The following is a 13944-nucleotide window of genomic DNA, read 5'->3' as shown; positions in this document are numbered from 1 at the left end:
TACAGTGCCACTCACAGGCCTGGCATATGTACTACAGCGTTTTCAGTGGTTTGTGCCAAATTCATCTCTAGACCAAGCTGCTCCCAGATGACTGAGCTCCTGCCTGTGGAGGGAACTTTAAGTGCTCGGTTGCAATCTTGTTCTTCCGGTCCCTACTCACAGCTTGTGGGTATAGATAAAGTCAGGAACATAGATCTACCTGTAAAATGGGCCCCTTGCTGTTTGGCTTAACTCTCTCTTCACTGAACAGACTGGAGCGGAGTGATCCACCTGTCAGTCAGAGTGGTGACTTGCAGGTGGTGTGAATGTCAGTGTCAGGATAATCACGTATTACAGTTAACATCAGTACTCAGAATGAATGCCTGCTTGCTCCTCCAAAAGATTACTGAGTGAATTATCCCTCTTCTCAGACTCACTTGGAAATGTATGAGAGTGTCATTCATTTGGCTTCACATAAATATTTTAGCCCGGTTGGTCGCTGAGGCATAGCTCTGACTATAAATCAAATTTGTTCACTGTGTGTGTGTTTGCGAGCAGGCTTTTAAAACAGAATATTAAAACATTAAAGTTGACAGAATGACAGAGAGCACTGTGCGAGCTGTTGTGGATAATTGAAATGCCAAAGCCTCAAGATGGCCGCTTGGTTTTAACATGAATTTACAGCTTCCATCACAAGACATTAATGCTGAAAATATTTTATGACGCAGAGAAGCTGTGAGGGAGCAAATATTCACGTGAACCAGTCAACTCAAGAAATAAAGAGTGCAGCAGCTTCACTCAGACACAGAGGGAAGGAAGAAGCAGCAAGGCCTGTACACCTGGCTACATCAGCTGGAAAGTCAAACAAAGAGCGAGCCGTGTCAAACATGTTGGTACAACAAGGCTTCAGTGTGCCTCAGCTTCTTAGCTTTTACAAATCAGGCCTGTGTCAAAACAAAACTGTACGTTCATATGTAAATGTACAGTGTGCTCTTTAAACTCTCTAAAACTGATGCCCCAACTCACGACCATATTTTACAGCAGTTTTATGGTGTGTATATATTTTGTCCCGGGAGACAAATCTGTACATTTTTTTAAGGAACTCCTAAAGGTTAAAATAAAATTTGCTGCAGTAGCCAGCATGTATATGAGAGATATTCTCACTAACATGGACACTGTAGGCCTTTGTTTAAAAAAAAAAAGAAATATTGCTCTAGTTTTCAAGCCTCGTGTCGAACAAGCCGCCTCCTCCTACAGCCAATCGCGAGGCCGAGTGCTACCACGAATCTACCACGAATTGACCAATGACGGAGCCGCCCTCTACCACGATTCGCCAGCTCCCGCCTACCTCCGCCGACGGCCAACCACGAGGCCGAGTGCTACCACGAATTGACCACGAATTGACCAATGACAGAGCTGCCCTCTACCACGATTCGCCAGCCCCCGCCCCTGGCAACGAGCCGGCCAATCGCAGCTCGGACCACTGCTTGAGGCGGATGTGGCCCGGTCACGACGCTGTTGCTATGGCTTCGTCATTGCCTTTTACCGAGCTACGTCGCCGTGGACGGCTATCAGGATAATTTACCCCAGTAACCGTCTGCAAGATTAATTTCTACCGGAGATTCCGACGTGTCGCGGAGATTCCGACGTGTCGGTGAGTGAGTGTCGTTGTGTACATGCTGGTATGTGATTGTAAAGCGCTACGTTTGTGTAGCAATGTATGTATGAACGTACCTAGCCGGTGCTCTACTGGCTAGGATAAATTCACAGTTACCGACGGCTCAGATGGAATAATTGATCATAGACTGGCCTCTGTGTTGTTTACACCTATAAAGCATTTGACTGGGAGAACGCTACATTTAGTGTGTTTTAGCAAACATTTCCATTTACAGCGTTAGCTTCGGCTAATCAGCTACAGACAAGCCTCTTGTTATTGTTAGCTTTAGTTAGCTCTCTCTTTGTCTTCAGTTAGCGTAACTTTCAATGGACTTTTATTACTGCAGTGTAGTGTAGTATTACTGTGTCATAGCATCACTGTATTGGTTTTCAATATCCTATGATCATGTAGTTGTTATAATTAAATTATTGTTTTGTGTTAAAGTGAGGAACTCTCTCTTAGTGTTCTGATAAACATTATGCTTCTCCTCCTTGTTCTTCTATTGTTGTTCTTTTAGGACTATTTACTGACAGACATGGATCCTGAAGCTGGTGGACTACACACCACCAAGGAAATACACTGGTACAGTTTCCTAATGTCTGGAAAAACTCATTTGTATTTAGGTTTAGTGCATATATTAGTACATGACATATGATTTGATGTGTTTGTGTGTATGATTTTCAGGAGAGCTTATGGGGTGGAGTATCTATATGACCAGACAGGCTACGCTTTGCTGGAGCCAGAGGAGTTTGAGGACGGCACTGTCCCCTTGCTGGATGCTCCTCCACTCACTGGTACATCTGCCACAGCACCTCCACTCACTGCAGGCTTTATAATTGTGAATTATAAGACAGCTACTGTAATATCTGGTCATTATTTTTCAAACTAGCATGTACACTTATCTTTTACTGCTATATTTCACGCTGCCTTAATTTTCCAGGTGTTTCATCGGGTCCCAAGGGCAGCCAGACCTGTTCGACTCCATTCAAGAAAACTCTAAGTCCTTGCCTTGCTTCAATCATCTCTATGATTATGACCTGGATGACTGAGACTCTTCATCAGCATACACCAGTGTGTTGTCAACAAAGCCTGTGTGATGGCTGAGACCACCATCCAGCTGCCTGAGGTGAACACAGCAATGCTGGCATGACGGTGAGTAAATCATGAAGTATGTGAACCATGTCAGCTGTATTTGTGGAATATATTGCTTCTGTAAAACTTTTGTTGTTGTTGTTTTTTTCAGGTACAACAAGCAGAGTCGGGCTCGGGAGACCGAGGTGCTTCAGCAAGCCATTGAGTCTCCAAAGCCATCCACACCTCAGAGAGAAGCTCTCTTGACCATGGCTGCAGGGGACAACCTGCACAGCTTTACCGTGCCAGCCAATACAGCAGAATGGCCAGGTTTAAAAGGCAGCTGGTGTTTGGGGGAGACAGACCCCCATCTCTTCTCTGAATCTTGAGGCCAGCCTGGCATCTGCTTCAGTGCAGCATCCTGCCACCAGCGCAGCATCTTTGCTGCAGTGTATATCAGTGTGTATATAGTGTAAACAAACACATTCTTTTGGTATCAGTTTCCCCCTCTGTGTAATTCAGTTAATAATAATAATGTTCAGGTAGTTGGGCATGTACAGCTTCATAGAATGATAGTAGATTGAACAACAGGTCTGCCAGACAGTATTGTTTGACCTCTGGAATGTGTGGATTCTTAAAACTGTGAATCTGCCTTTATCACAATTAAATGAGGCTATAAACATTACAAAAGCTTTTGTTCGGTTTTTACAGGATTTGTAAATACAGTCTGATTTCAGTGTTTGTAAATACCATTTAATTTCACAAAATACTTTGATAAAAAATGATGTTTATCCAAATATGAATTTAGACTAATATTAAGAGGCTTTATGAGCAGTAAAGACTGCAAATAAACTCCTACTGGTCCTTTACATGTGCTCAATGTGAGCAATATTCCCCCCAAAAAGTTACTGTAATAACAATAAGGTTTTTTTCCATTGTTCTTATATATTTGGGGTTGTGGGGGTTAATCAAGAGTCTGGAGCCATTGATGAGCCTTATATTGCAGACAAGGTCGGTATACAAAAAAGGATGTTAAGAAAAATGCAGATTAAAACATTACAGCTTGTTACTAAGGATACAATTATTGTATGCAATCCTGTTCCTCTCAAGCTCTTTCCATATTAGCTAAACAGCGAGCAGATTGCACTTATCCCATTCAATGCATGCATGTGCAATTGGACTATTACAGCAAATGACACGTGAAATTTGTCATATACAAACGGTGTGCATCACTCTCCTTTCGCTTTGTTTTTAATTATAACGTCACCTCGGTAAAATGTCATACAACGACCAATATGTTTCGCGTAATTTCAGTGCAAAATATTAACGCACCTAGCGGGATTCGAACCGGCGCTCTCGGCGCGATTTGTGGCATCAACGTCGACACATGGGCGCTAGGCTAGCGCCCATGTGTCGACGTTGATGCCACAACGTTGACGTTGACGTTGACGTTGACGTTGACGTTGACGTCGACGTTGATCGCGCTCTCGGCGCGATTTGTGAGAGGCTAGCGCCCATGTGTCGACGTTGATGCCACAAATCGCGCCACAAATCGCGCCGAGAGCGCCGGTTCGAATCCCGCTAGGTGCGTTAATATTTTGCACTGAAATTACGCGAAACATATTGGTCGTTGTATGACATTTTACCGAGGTGACGTTATAATTAAAAACAAAGCGAAAGGAGAGTGATGCACACCGTTTGTATATGACAAATTTCACGTGTCATTTGCTGTAATAGTCCAATTGCACATGCATGCATTGAATGGGATAAGTGCAATCTGCTCGCTGTTTAGCTAATATGGAAAGAGCTTGAGAGGAACAGGATTGCATACAATAATTGTATCCTTAGTAACAAGCTGTAATGTTTTAATCTGCATTTTTCTTAACATCCTTTTTTGTATACCGACCTTGTCTGCAATATAAGGCTCATCAATGGCTCCAGACTCTTGATTAACACCCACAACCCCAAATATATAAGAACAATGGAAAAAAACCTTATTGTTATTACAGTAACTTTTTGGGGGGAATATTGCTCACATTGAGCACATGTAAAGGACCAGTAGGAGTTTATTTGCAGTCTTTACTGCTCTCGGCGCGATTTGTGGCGCGATTTGTGGCATCAACGTCGACACATGGGCGCTAGCCTTAGCGCAGTAGGCAGCGCGTCAGTCTCATAATCTGAAGGTCGTGAGTTCACTCACGACCTTCAGATTATGAAGGTCGTGAGTTCAAGCCTCATACGGGGCAAGAGTTTTAGAGACAGCATTCAACAAAGAGTACACACACTCACTGCATTTACATGTACATAATATTAAACAGTAGCATCGACAAGCTAATTTACAGAGGAAATTACCATAAAAGCAGGTGTCTGTCAGCGCTTACTACACAATCCGGTGGTTGCCTACCCATTGTGCATGTGTAGAACACAGACCTTAAGGGGCCCCACACTCAACAGACTGTGTGACAGAGGCTGGGGATCAATGCCACCATTGTGAACACAATACCAGGAAGTTTAAAGGATTTTTCTTCTGTCCAGTACTCTATAGAAAAAAGATGGAACGTACTGATGGCCATGTCGTTTGGGAGAAAACCTCTTCTCTGTTTGTTCTCATGTACAAAAGACTCTGTAATCCTGTTGAGATCTCCTATTTTGAGGCATCTAGTTACATCACATCTGTGATGGCTAAGAAATACACAATGAAGCATATAAAAGAATTAATTCATAATAAAGACCTAAGGCAACGTGACAAAAGACAGCACATTTTTCAGACCTGCTCTTATCAGTTCCATGACGTACATGCTGCTCTCCACGGTGCAGCGTGTGAAGAAAAGAGCTGTAGTGGTAGAGAGGATGCTGAAAAGAATCCCCCACAGGGGGATGTCATCTCTTCAGTCTGTTACATGTCATCTTGTTCCAGTGGTCAAATGGGCTTCCCCCTTTTTTTGAAAGTACATAATAACTTCAATTTGAGATAAGCTGTGAGTGGTTTGGTCCTTTTATGGAAGGAGCCGAGGCAGCCAACAGGCCTTAAAAATGAAAAGTAAATCATGTACGTCAGGATTACAGCTCAAGATCTGTCAGAACAAAGTCTCTGGCAACCAAAAGAAAGACTTTTACAAACAGTGTGCGATGATTTCTTCACACAATGAGTCTCAGGACAAGTGACTGTTAGCAGGATATTTGCATATTCTGGTATATTTGCTTTAATAGTTATGTAGCACCCAGGTCCTGGATCACTGTTACTATCTGAGTGGGGCTCTGGGTTCTTAATTTAAATTATTAGTGCCGTATTAACCTGTGCAACAAATGGTAACTAAACAAAAGACTTTCCTCTTTGTTGCAGAAAAGGTAAGTACATATCCTGTGGTCTGCTTACAGTCGAGGGAACATAAAAAAGTCCAAGGTGTGTGTGCTGGTCTGGATCTCTGGTGAAGATACACACGGCTCTAAATCACTCATATTCATGTCATACTCAGTCTGAGCACACATAACAACTACAATAACACACATTAAATATTCCAGTAACATCAGGCTACTACATTCAAAGGTGTGTAAAATCACTCTTAGCATGCTAGCATGAGCTAACCGCTCATAGCCGTTAGCATTCTTAGGCACAACAAATGGTAAAACAGTCCGTATGAACCATAAACACACATAAGCACTATTTACCTTCAGAAAATCTCAGTATGCTTCTGCTCCACTGTTAAACTCTGCCTTTAACCCCGGAAACAAGGCAAAATAGCAAGTGCTATATCATAGCTGTCGTCCATCTCTCTGTTCTCTGTGAAGTCCTGATGTCCCGCCCCCTTAACCTGTTTGATTGGATGATCCCGTCACCATGACAACTGACATCAGACTGACAGGTAGCATGAGGATATGTGACAAATGAGTACATCAGATGCTATAAACTTATTTTTAACCCTTTTTCTCTTGAAATATGAACTCACATGAATTCTATGTAACTATTTGAACCACTAGAAATATCTTATGACAAAATGAACTTACGAACATGAACATATTTATTCACTATTTGTTAAAGGGAGCTTCAGATTTAGCAGGGCTACAGTTATTTCCATCAGCAGTTATTGGGTCTGTGGTGCCCCCAGGCTAAAAGTTCAATCATAATCCTTATAAATAATGGACACCAACAAAAGTTTGAAAAATTTTTGAATATGAAAGGAATTAAAGTATTAAGCAATTAAACTAAGCACTCTCGGACTTTATAAGTATTCTCTGAAATTTTGCATTTTGTGCAAAAGAAAAAGGAGGATGAGGAGAATCGTGCTTCTCCTCCTCCTCCTCAGTCCTGGAGGCTCACCCTGTTATTGATTGACCCTAATATGTTTGTTAGCTCTACACACACACTGACAGAACGAGTGAGCAACTGTAACATGAAAAATCAATTTGCACTGCAGATGCATGGAGGCAGAGAGAAGCCTTCACGTGGCAGTGACTGGTGCAAGGCTATGAAGACAAGCAGAGCCATCATCAGGGAAGACTCATGTACAACAGCTTGGACAGGCTGTGTTATTAGGACACGTTCAGTGGTCAAACTGTCCAACAAGCTAAAGCTAATGAAGCAGTAGAAGAGCGGAGGAGGTCGGGATGGATCGACGTAATTCTTCATTCTAAAAACATCCCTGTTTTCGGAGTAACAGCTGCAATGGCTGGCTGTCCACATACTTTTGTCCATATTGTTATTTCAAACTATAATAATAATAATTTACCAGCTTCACAAGTATAAGATTGTTTTAAATTTTGATTGACAGTGTGGACAAATGATCTAGATGTGAAATATAATTCATTATTTAATTAGAATAAATGTAGTAGTTACACTTGTCAACACGTGTCAATAGTGTATGTGTAATTCTTTGCACTGCCAAAAGGGGGAGATAGTAATTTCTGTGCTAAAGCTTTAAATTTAACAAAAATGTACGGCAAAAATCTTGAAACCGATACGTGTCGAATTTGTCTCAGGCGGATTGTTGTTGGATGGAGGATTTCTCCATGTGACAGTTTTGTCTCCCTATGTTACAAAACTCACGGCTTGAAGTGAAGTGTTGTTTTGCTGCTGTCTACAGAGTGTTGGACTGTCTGACAAGATGTAATTATTCTGTCTCTCTGCGTCTGCTTGTGGCCATTAACGCAATAAAGTATTAACCTCGTGCACATAGCACGACTGGCAACGGTGCACGCGGCAGCTGACAAAGTGAATGTATGAATGTAACTACAGGCTCTGCAGAGCAGCTGTGGCCGCTCACTTTTTCTGTGGCGTTAGTCTCACAAATAGATTTTACAGAGATTATTATTGTATTGATGGGCAAGAACCAAACATGATTACAGTGATCCACCAAAAGTAGATGGTAGACATTGCTGTAATAAACTGAATAATAAGGGGTGTTTACCACACACACAAGATGAGATATATGATATGAAACCATGGTGTGTGATAATAAACCATGTTACAGAAGTGCAATAACAGTTTACAGCATTGATGGTTACAACAGTCACATTTCTGAATGTGTACAGATGTTTTATTTCTGATATTAAAGAATACATTATTAATACGTTATTGAAGAATATGAAACATGGCATAAGTTTTGTGTTTTTTATATGCACCATTTGAGGACATTTTAGAATCATAAAATGATGAAACAATGAAAAATATCAGAATCAGAAATTACTTTATTTATCCCCGAGGGGAAATTCTTGTTTGTTACAGACAAATGGAAGAAAAGATAATTGAAATATGAAATAGAAATATATAATAAATATCTAAATACCTAGACAGCATTTAAATCCCTTTACTATTGTATAAAAACCTTTACATAGTAAAGAGCATGACAATAATATTATATAATAACAATATACATATATATATTCATAAAAAACAAAAATGCAATCTTCGAGTTTCATTGTTTTTTATATATCATATAATAAAATGTAGGTACTTTCTCCAACACCTCAGTATTATCCATGCACAAGTAGACTAGATTTTAATATTCTAAATGTATATTTGGTCAAACTGAGGTACCATTTTTCTGTCTCCAAGGACACACAATCTTGGACACCTGGTAAGTTTACAATTCAACCAGTGGCCTACATAATCTAAAACACTTTCCAATAGAGGGAAGATCTTAGGACACATGGATAGAGGCCCTCTGCATTTCCAATATAAATCATGCTGAACTACTCCCATTCTCCTCAGTCCTGACGGGTGAAACAACATCGCTGAATTATTTCGTATTGAATGCATTTGCCTCTGGCTTCTCTTATGTATTTTTCAGTATATAGTAAGAACCCATGTTTTTTAATCCAATATCTTTTTTTCCATTATCAATTTTAAAATATCACAGCCATTATTATTTGTCCATGGACACACACACAATATGATACAATCATAATATCATAACATAATATATATGTTACGATTATATGATATGAATAAGGTATCCATGATGTCACCCCAGAGAACAATCATTTTTGTACCTGGCTGTAAACTTGCCACATTCTTATAGCTAGCTCTGTGATACTTCAAGTCACACAAACAAACAAGGTGTCATATGAAAGCTGAGGCTTTACCAATTGACACTGTTACAGTTGTTTTGCTATATTATAAATATTTGGTAAATTAGAATATAAAGACAAAAAAATTCTGTCTTTCTTCTGTAAATTTGCAATAATCAGTCATATTTGAGGGCAATAAACGCTTGGTTCAGATAGACCAACATGTCTGTGTTTATTCAAGACTAAAAATATTTAATATTTAATAACATTTATCATGTTTGTGGAGGATTTTTTTGGGGGGAGAATGTATCAACGGTTGTTTAGCATAAAAAGCATTTTCTTCCATGTGGCTGGTCATTGGTGAGTCTAGCACTAATATTACTACTACCTGTCAAATCTACTGGTTCTGACCTTTTGATAGAGGTGTCAATCACCCTAATCAACCCGTCTATTGTGAAGTTATGAGCCTGCATATTTGACAAGGTATTAGCTTAGCATTAGGTGGGCGTGGCCTATCTGCTTTATACATCTGTTATAACCTACAGATGTGTAATAATGTATGTATACAAGTAAAAACTGATGCAAATAGAAGTGATGAACACCAATAGTGACTTAAAAGTCAAATATATAGTTTGGTTCATTACATTTTAAGATGGCCGCAAATAGCGGTCAGGAACCTAGTGGTTCCTGAGATATACTCAATTCATTTTGGGCATGCCATTTTCATGACTCACTTTTGGAGTCAGCCCTTGAGGCTGTTGGGGGAAGTGCAGTTTTTTAAATACTTCTACATGGTCGTCAATTCTCAGCCCCTGAAGTTGCTGTTTGGATATCATACAACATGATGCCATACAGTACAATGTAAAATGACACAGCACTCTTTATTGTGACAGGATGTCTGAATTTGTTTCTTTTGCATCATTCCATGAAGCAGAAAACAGAACAGAGACATGTAACAAGCAGTTTCAATTCACGTCATACAAAAAGACAAGAAAAAATAGCACTTGAGGTTCACTCAATGTGAGTCAAAGCTGGCATTGTTTCAGAGGAGTCTGATGTAATAATATGTATTCATCGTGGCCTGCTGATTCATAAAGATCCATATCAGTCAGATAAGCTGTGTTTTGGTCTGGCCATTAAAACAGCAGATTTTGGCTTGTGAACCTCCATGTGTCACTCCATCCACTTGTCTGGGGATGGAGCAGGCTTTTATCTGTTCTGTTGGATTGTGATGATGCTCATATGGAGAATAATTACAGCCGTTCAACCTCACTGTGTTTTTTTTGTTTCACGCCAGATGGTCTTAAAATGTGGATTGTTTGAAAATTGCCTCGCAGCCTCAGAATCTGCACAGAACAGGACCACATTACAGCAGCGAGTGGCGCAGCTGGCGGCGTGCGTTCGCTCGAGTCATTAGATGAAACAATCCCAAGCCAGGACAGAGATATTGATTTTGGAATTATTATTATTTCTTTTTTAAGGGTGCGTGTACGCCTGGGCGGGGGGTCTGCATGTGCTCCCTGCCGATGATGTGACTCAGTCAACATCGTTAGCATTTAGATGACTCCTCCACATGGCATACTGAACAAAGATTTAGACAGAGTCAAATCATTTTTCTCGCACTCCTCGGGTCGCTGATCAGCCTCGAAAAACTTTTTGTTTCCTCTCAGGCTCAGGCAGTAAAACTTTAAACAGCTCTCCTCTGAGGACATCAGTGGCTGGTTGCATGAAGAAACTCATCCTGACTTGTATCTACACCACAGCATATAAATATGTTCATAAAAGAACATTTAGTGCTTCAGTTTTCACTTTCAAGTGATTTTCTCTCCTCGTCTTTAACATGCCGGTCGTTGACAGAGCCAGGCTTTCTATGCTTCTGACTAGGTTAAGTTAAGTGTATGTTACCATGGTGATAAAGCCACAGGTTAAAAGGAATCTGATAACTTACTTAGACAAAAGCAGCTCACAGCCAACAGACAACAAATGCTGTCTGATCACGCTCTGAACGCTCTGATCAAAAGTCACATTCTCTCCCTCTCTAAGGGGTACAGACCATAGGGTGTCTCCACAACCTGTAATGTACCACAAGTACAGATCAGACCACTTGTTGCTTGAGGCTATTAGCCAGGTTCCTTGTAGTGTTGAAGTGTTTTTAATTTTAAAAGAATATATGTTATTATAACAAAAAAGAAAAGGAGTGAAGAAGTGTGAGGAGAGCGGGGGCCAAACAGAGGCTGCAAAATAATGAAGCTGGTTAACTCCAAAAAGATTAGAGACAACATTCTAGACAAGTAAAACTGAACAAAGGACAAACAAAGATTCAAAGCCAAGGACAACCCAGGCAAGAACACCTGGAACAAGGTGCTCAGGAACAACACAGGCCAGGATGTAACAGCAGAAGAGACACAGTGTTCAGTCCTGATGTTTATTTTGATCACATTTGCCCATGTTGACAGCTCATATTCATCACTGTTGTGTTTTCTTATTAGACCTTTATCTGTGAACGTCGTTCAAACATCACATTGATTTCCATGTAGGTGTCACTTTCATCACCAAAATAAAATGAGATATTTGTGAAACGATGAAAATGAAAATAAAAATAAGAGCACATGTTTGGATGAGACCCCAAATGGTTAATCTGTATGTGCAAAGGTCAAGAAGGCAAAACACCGGTTTCTACCTGGACTGTTCTCTGTTATGGTGCATGGCCACAAATCAGACGTGTCTTTCTTTCTTTCTTTCTTTTTTCTTTCTTGTGTCACCACTCAGATTCAAAACTGGGATAAATGATCTGATGTATGTGTCCATACAGACCTGAATAAATCAGATGAGTCACTTCCAGCTGAATCAGAAATAACAAGTGTGGGTGATGAAACACAGGTGGAAACAATGAGGACGGGGCAGCCAATCAGGAAGTATGAAAAAGGTGCTAAACAGGAAATGAGACTACAGAAACAGGAAGACAGATATTTCAAAATAAAAGAGGAAGCCCATTTGATTATATGGAAACTGGCAGTTTAAGACAACATTCTCAAACTGTAACACAAAACCATCAAGCTGTTTTTTGCATGATATGTTACATAATACATGATCCCTTTCTCCTGAAAGAAACACCTCTACCCAGGAATATGAGTTTACATGTCATCAGCAGACATGTGTGTTGTTACGTGACATTTCTTCTGGTCTGGTGGTGATTTCTGCTCAGCACTCTGAGCACAGTCACAGCCAGCATGGTTTTGTGTACTTGAACCAGGAAGTGATCACATATGTGATCAGGAAGATCAGACCAGGTCAAAACTGTATCACAAAGGCACGTCCTCCTCGCTGTAACGGCACAGCTCATGTCCAAACCTACATGGTACAAGCTGTCCAGTCCAGTTGTATGTTTTGTTTGTCAGCAGATCTTAAATCTGGACTAAGATTACAGGTGTCCCTCACTGTTCAGCTGATGATAGCAGAGTTGCTAAAAGTGCTGATGCACTTATGTACAGCTGTGTACTCAGAGCAGCTGCTGCTGGCTCAGTGGATTTACCTTCAGACTGCTCCGTGTCTGAAAGGAACACCTGCAGATGCTCCTCAAGGGTTAAAATAATCCAACTGCTCTAGACTATTTTTAATGAAACATGCAAGATCTGATCAAATATGAGACTAAAGTTCAGAAAAGGTCCCGCACACGACATAATCTGAATACAGGTTTGTTCCAAAGCTGGCTCGCACTCCCCTCTTGAGAGGAAAGAGACTTCATGGCTGAACTGTCCCGAGATTAATAGTGAAAATGAGGAAGTGTGAGGTGAAGTGAAGCGATGGACTGAGACTGGAAACAGATCAGAGTTGGCTGTCTCCGCCGCCCTGCGAACACCAACGGGACCCTTTCAAATTTATCAGCCCCTAATGGACCATGAAGCCATCAACCCTGACGAATCCTTCAGAGTTATCACAGCGCCTGAAGAAAACTCTGCTGCTCAGAGGGAGCTGGAAGACGTGCTCGCTGCTTCAGATAAATACAGTAATGTTAGCGGTGTGTGGCTTGAGATTAGACAGAGGAATTACATCATTCTTCCTGCTCCTGAATTATGAGAAAGGCCCAGGTCACACAAAAAGTGCCAATGTTTGCAGGACTGTTGGGCAAAATCACAGATGATCTCAGTTATTTCACAGCCAGATCGCCTCAAACCAGCAGCAGGGGACCAGAGCGGATTATCTCATCTATCATCTACCCAATAAATGATCAGATTAATAGCACCAAACCAGGAAATGAACTGAGATTAAGTAAGATTACTATGACAGAATGAATGACTGAACTCTGGGATTGAATGTGTGGTTATAAAATATGTTCTACCTCTTCTGTCCACAGCTTTCATGACATGTACATAAATGCCTCCACCATCACTCTGGATGATGAATATTCATGTTCGTATGTTTCAGACGTGAGCCTTTATGTGTGATGACCACTGCTAATATGACCCCAGGCTTATCTCTTATCTTCTATACTATCTGATCCTGAGAATATGTAACATGAATTTTCCTTAAATTAAGTGTGTTGAAGTCCGGCCTGCAAGATGTGCCACAAGATGGCGCTGTTTGATGCGCCTTGCATTGAAGGACTACACAGCATCTGTAACTCTCTCTCTCTCTCTCTCTCTCTCTCTCTCTCAGTCCAATTAATGACACGTGGCGTCTAAATAAATAAATAAATAAGGTTATAATTGAAAGTTAGCAGACTCTCCACC

Source organism: Parambassis ranga, unplaced genomic scaffold (genome assembly GCF_900634625.1).
Source record: "Parambassis ranga unplaced genomic scaffold, fParRan2.1 scaffold_21_arrow_ctg1, whole genome shotgun sequence".
Taxonomy (NCBI): domain Eukaryota; kingdom Metazoa; phylum Chordata; class Actinopteri; family Ambassidae; genus Parambassis; species Parambassis ranga.
Note: the sequence above shows the minus strand (reverse complement) of the source record.